Source organism: Triticum urartu, chromosome 2A (assembly GCF_056163025.1).
Source record: "Triticum urartu cultivar PI428250 chromosome 2A, HENAU_Tu73, whole genome shotgun sequence".
Taxonomy (NCBI): Eukaryota; Viridiplantae; Streptophyta; class Magnoliopsida; order Poales; family Poaceae; genus Triticum; species Triticum urartu.
This window is the reverse complement of record NC_141874.1, coordinates 315,619,001-315,624,985: the sequence shown is the minus strand read 5'-3', so window position 1 is coordinate 315,624,985 and position 5,985 is coordinate 315,619,001. Positions and strand designations below refer to the sequence as shown.

Sequence of the window (5,985 nt, the reverse complement as noted above, 5' to 3'; positions counted from 1 at the left end):
GGAAATCCAAGAGTTCCACTGGAAAGGTGAGGCGATTTCGGTTGAAATCGATATCAAGATCACCGGAATCGGATGCACGGTTTGGAAATGGCAAGCAAAACAAATATGGCACCGGTCTGCGATTATCAGCAAGTAGCCATCTAAATGCATCAAGATAAATATGCTACATCACTCAAACATGACAAAAAAAAATACATGGAAGAGATCCACTCATGACGCTTGACAAAAGATGAACACTGAGCTATGGCCAATTCATCCATTAACAGGTTCAAACACGCATGGCAAAAGAGCAAATGATAACAGGTTTCAGACTTAGTGAAATTAACACAAGTCTGGAATTTAACATCAGGTAGCACACTTTAGAGCATGAAAACTACATGCTACAGGACCTTAACGTGGTAAATCAAGGCATGACATGAAGCTACTTAAAGCACTTAACAAATGTCCTTTAGTGACCTTGAGCCAAAATGGATCAGAAAGTACAATTGCAAGCATGTGACATTGGCAAAAACATAAATAGATCTCAGACTTAGTGAAAAACTGGAGCATGCAAATCTGGTAACGAGTAGGCATGTTTACGAGCTCGATGCACTCACTACAGAGCATGGCATGACAAACTAAGCATACACCCTTCAAGAATACATGGCATAGAAACTAGACATGGCAAGAAAAAGAACATAGCATCCACGGATCAATAGCAACATCCTCGGCAAAATCGCTAACAAGACAACAAACTGCCAGGATTCACAAAATAGTAAAAGTAGAGCTCGATTGACTCAATCTACGTTGCTCCATAAATGCAAACAAAGACATGGATGAATAGAGCACCACAATGTTAACAAATCATCCTTACTGATCATCCTCAAAAGAGGAACAGATCACTAGGAAACAACATGAACATATGGCATATTGACAAAATCAGATCAAGGACTTTATGAAATTCTAAGTCCCTGAAATCAGCATTACCGATTGCACTACTTTGCAAGCTTTTTCTAGTCACCACACATATCACAAAAATAGATGGTAAGCACCTCTGTAAAGATGGCATGGCATATAACAAAACTCATGTAGAGCTGAGGAGCATATCATGAACACATTAAACATGGCAAAAATGACAAATAACTATTTGATGAAACAGATCTGACAATATAACCACATAGCCCTCTTCCAACAGCATTTTGGGCATCAAGATGAGCTCAAATGAAAATGATGCAGTGAGATGAAATGATGTTGTCTCTGAGGCGAACATTTTGATATGCTACACGCACAAATCGGAGCTACGGATGCGGAGATACGACATGCGGAAAAATGCAAATTAGCTATGGTTTCGGGAGGAAAAAGTCAACCCGCGGGAAACGGATCAGGATCTGGATCTCGAGCACTGTAGCACGTACATGCCTCCCAAGGTTCGCCGGGGTTGAAGTCACCGGAGAAGGACGAGGCGGCCGGAGAGGAGGGAGCTCGCCGGGGCAGGGGCTCTCGCCGGAGCACGGAACGGCGGGCGCGGAAGCCGGCGCGGAGGGAGCTCGTCGGGGCAGGGCGGCGCCGGACTTGGGCGACGGGCTGGGCGGCCGGAGATCGCCGAACTATGGCGGCAGTGGCCGGCTCGGCGCGCGGGGTCGCCGCGGGCGAGGGAAACGGGCCGGGGAGGGCCGGCCGTGGGCTCACTGGCCCGCGGTGGAGGCGGCGATGTGGGGCGCCGTGGGGCTGACGTGGCGGCGTCCCATTGGTCAGCGGCGGCGGGCGGACGTGTGCGGCCCAATTCGGACACGTCCGGCGACGAGGGGAGCAGGAAACTAGGGTTTGAAAAAGAGGGGATCCGGAATTTAGAATGGGGATCTATTTATCTCTACTATTAAAGAGGAACCGAACGTCGTGATGGTTCAACCACCTCGTTCGATCCCGCACCTCGTACGATAGCCATCACGGGGTCCTCTCCCACCCCCTCGTACGAGCCCACGCATGCAACGAGCCAAGGCCAATTATTTTCCCTCGTGCAACCCTCTCTCCAGCCCAGCCCACCGATCCTCCAGGCCCCAACCACGTTCGGAAACAAAGTTCCCACGACCCACGAAGTCACGAACAGACCCCCACGCCCCATTCTCCCCCACGTCGCTCCCAATCACGTCTCTCGCCAGACGTGAGAAATTTCACCGCCGCCGCTCTACTCCTCATTCGCCCCTCATGGTCTTCGTGGATGCAGTCCCGGTCGTGGGAGCACGGTCGCCGGGATGGCATACGTGCTGGAGCTTGGCCGCCGGGATGGGGTATGGGCTGGGAGCTCGTTTGCCAGGATGGGGACAGGGTGGGAGCGCGGTGCGGGATTGGGGGCAAATTCGCCGCCGCTGCCGCTTCTCTCCTCATTCACCTTGTGAGTTTCCTTTTCTATTGGTTGACTTTCACGTCTCCGGCAGGGTAGCGAGGCAGTCGATCAGGGCGGCGATGGCGAGGGATGCTGTGGAGGCGGCAGCCTCAACGTGAAGAGAAGCGGCAGCCTCATCTCTGGAGACACTGACATCGATCGATCCCTGGAACCCACCTTCCTGCACTCCAATGATGCAACACGCCCATGCCGCCTCTCCCCCCTCTAAGGCCGATCTACTCGACGCGTCAAGGTATCCATCTAGACTCCCGTGCTTACTGGATTACAGTTACACTCTGGAATTCCTTTTCGCTCTCTAGCTGCTCGACCAAATGATTCAATGAGTTTGGAGTTGTAGACGACATGGAAAGTCGCTTATTCAGAACCACGTATGATGTTCTTCAGTAATTTAACATCTTTTCTTAATTGCTATATGTTCAGGTTGTGGAGCATACATACTCGATCATATGTCCCACGGGCATTCTGTTAATTTGCAGGATGTACTCACACAGGTATAACTTGGCGACTTGGCTTATGGTAGACGACCTTTTCATTAGCTATACTCAGATCAAATTGTACTATTGAGTTAGCAGTAATTAATGATGTTGCAGTTAGTTGTAATCAATGAGGAAAAACAGGTCTGGGTCGTATTGTGTTATACCAAAAACCATTGAAAAATACCAATTTCAGAAATAACGAGTTGCATATTAAGCTGTTTAGGGTACACAAATCTATATCCACACTGTAATTAAGGATGATAGTCCAGGTTTCACCTTAAGTCTGCGGCAAAGCTATTGGAGTGAATACATTTTGGTGAGCATCAAGCTTCTTATTTTCTGTATGTTCAGTATGACGATAATCAAAATGCTAACTGTTTAAGGTTCTCTTGCAGATGTAAGTGCAATAACTTCATTCCTTGACATTTATTTTGGGAGGCAGATGGCCTTGATGCCGTAGCATGAGTTGGTGTTGGCCATATGTAGTAAGATGTATTGAGACTCAGATATTGTATGCTTTCCAATACCTCTATATATGATATGTACATCTACACGTATCAAATTTGCTTCTTTTTCTTAAATTTATCTCTTGACTTCTCTTCCAATGCCATTGCAATATTTCCATTTTCACTTTACATTAGTAGAAATAAATCGTGCCTCTTAGTCATGAGATAGTATTGATCGCCATGCTCTTATGGTGATTATCTGACAAGTGTTTTATTTCAAATGTTGTGTTGTAGTTCAGATCTTGACAAGGTTGATCATATCTTGGATTTAATCTTGCTTAGATATTTGTTACAAGTAACTTATATAGTTCCATGTTCCACTTCTACTATAGTTGGCATTGGCAACACGAGGAGTTTGATATTCTACTGGATGCTCGACTATCGGAAAGGCAGGTTCTCTATAATTTTGGTGTATTGGAGTCCTCTTCAGTTTGTGTTCTTAGTGATGTAGTTCTTTGAAGAGACTAAATATATGGGTGATTTTATTTATCGGCAGTGAGCCGTCAACGGATTTAATTTATGTTCGCTTGCTCCAATAAGGGTTCACATCGAGGTATGCTTGCTAATTCTTCCCTAAGATACTTTCTAAGTGGTACTTAATTTCTAGGTACTTCAAGGACTTTGACTTTGTTAGTTAAAATTTTCATTTTAATCCATGTGATCAATTTTTGTATGGGCAATGCAAGTTCATAAAATATTTGTTTTTCTTGGTACTTGTTAGGTTACTACATGTGAGATTAATTGAACCCCTGATTATAAGTTTTTCTATTTGATCTGCTACATTGGCATTATGCTTGGTTGTGGAAGTGCATGGCAATCATAGGTCACATTACGCCAATTGTGCTTGTTAGGGAATGGTTTTTGGAGACGTGCGTACTGGTTAGAGGCCACATGATGCCAATTGTGCATGCATAATTGTACAGATTGATTTTGGGAGACCTGCGTGGGATGCTCGACTCTGGCTTGAGCCTATGAAGATGTTCCCCACAACCTGAAGATGTGAACTACGCTGCTGCTCCCGGTATGTGTGTTGCTTCCGCTGGATGATGCTCTGTTGCCGCTGTTGCCTCAGCCCTCCTAATTGTCGTCTTCTTCCCTTCTCTTTCTGCTCGATGAAGTTGGTCATGCTGCTAGCTTTGCATGCTATGGAATTTCTATTCCTATCTATGATAAATTCAGTATTGATCTACACATGTGTTTGCACAAAATTACAAGACCTGGCTGATGATATAGTTTTGACTTATAATGATCTGATTATGTATGCCTTTTTCTAGAGATATATGTATGTCAGTATGCATTATTAAGTATATACTGGGCACAGAAGGGGGGTGTATTGTATCTCAGTGTGTAACATCATCTTTTAACCGAATATTTTATTCAATCCGAATTTAGATCTTTTATTTAGCCTGTACTAGCTTGTGATTTCCTATGCTGCAAACTGTAATTAATTTTCTATAGCTGCCGGCTATGTACTATAGTTTGCTAATGCACTTGGGATCATTTCAGGTTTGATAATAAATGAAGGTATGTCTAATTTGGATCTTAACTAGAGCACCAACGTATGCTTCTAACAACTGTGTGAGAAATTAGCACAACTGAAGTATTTGACTCATCTATAGATTGACATTGTTCTAGCTTACTCCTTCAGTGCGTACACCTGATAATTGAGATTTGGACCCCCTTTTGTAATGATAACACTGTAATCAACAATTGATTGAGGATCACTTGGCAAATAAGTGGGGATATTGTCACTCAATAAGATTGCAGTTTGTGAAGTTTAGGCTCTTTGCAACATCAGATTCCAGTAGATGTAGATATTCCATGCTTACTGTTTGACATGAATACTTTGTGTTGTGCTTCTTATCTCTAATAGTACTTTGCGTTTACTTATATAAATTAAAGTCCATAAATCGGGTTAAGACCATAGACTGGAGTCTCCTATGAATTTGACTCCGATGGTGGGGATCCCATTTCGGTGAAATCATGTTGCTATAACTTAAACACAACAGGAAGACAAGGGAGTAGTCGTTCCTTGGACTGGCATTTTTTTCAAGGATGGAATTGTCATGGATGATCAGTACAAGTGCTATCAGGGATTCTCTTGACCTGGCTCCTCCAGCCTCACTTTATGATGAAAGTTTCAGTCAAATGACTTTATTATGTATTTGACATGAGATGCTCCAAAAAGATGTAGTATGATACATCTATTTCACAAAGAAAGGCGATCAATTATAATTAGCTCTAGCCTCTATTTACCCGTAAAAAACGTGTCAAAAAAAACAAAAAAGTCTAGCCTCTATTTGCCCATACTTGGCATGGAAGCGGTATGTTTTTTTCGTAAGATATGGGGAACCGCTCTACTCTTTGAAAAATCTTTACTAAATACGATAAATTCAGCATTTTTTCTCCCGTTGCAACGCATGGGCTCTCTTGCTATTTCTATTAAATGCAAAATAATACAAAGAGTTCAAAGTTCGTGCCAATATCCTTTATAGCCAACGCTGAGAAAGTTATCAGTGATGGATGGAACATGTAATGGCACGCCTTGCTAGGGACCATGCACCCTGGAATGATGGTTACTTGCTTAAGATCTATATATGTCAGCATGGTTACTTGCTTA

At 43.7% G+C, this 5,985-nt stretch overlaps 1 long non-coding RNA gene across 18 annotated transcripts; it reads left to right on the top strand.

Moving 5' to 3' along the window:
• Window positions 1–2,014: 2,014 nt before the first annotated feature.
• On the top strand, window positions 2,015–5,140 carry LOC125537242 (uncharacterized). Of its 18 annotated transcripts, XR_015616358.1 has the most exons (6): window positions 2,015–2,267; window positions 2,415–2,615; window positions 2,804–3,754; window positions 3,862–3,918; window positions 4,289–4,386; window positions 4,872–5,140. It is a non-coding gene; the product is annotated as an uncharacterized LOC125537242 (long non-coding RNA). The 18 variants fall into 18 exon arrangements; XR_007295717.2 differs by having other exon boundaries at window positions 2,804–3,918; XR_015616356.1 differs by having other exon boundaries at window positions 2,016–2,267; window positions 4,289–5,140.
• The last annotated feature ends 845 nt before the right edge of the window (window positions 5,141–5,985 follow it).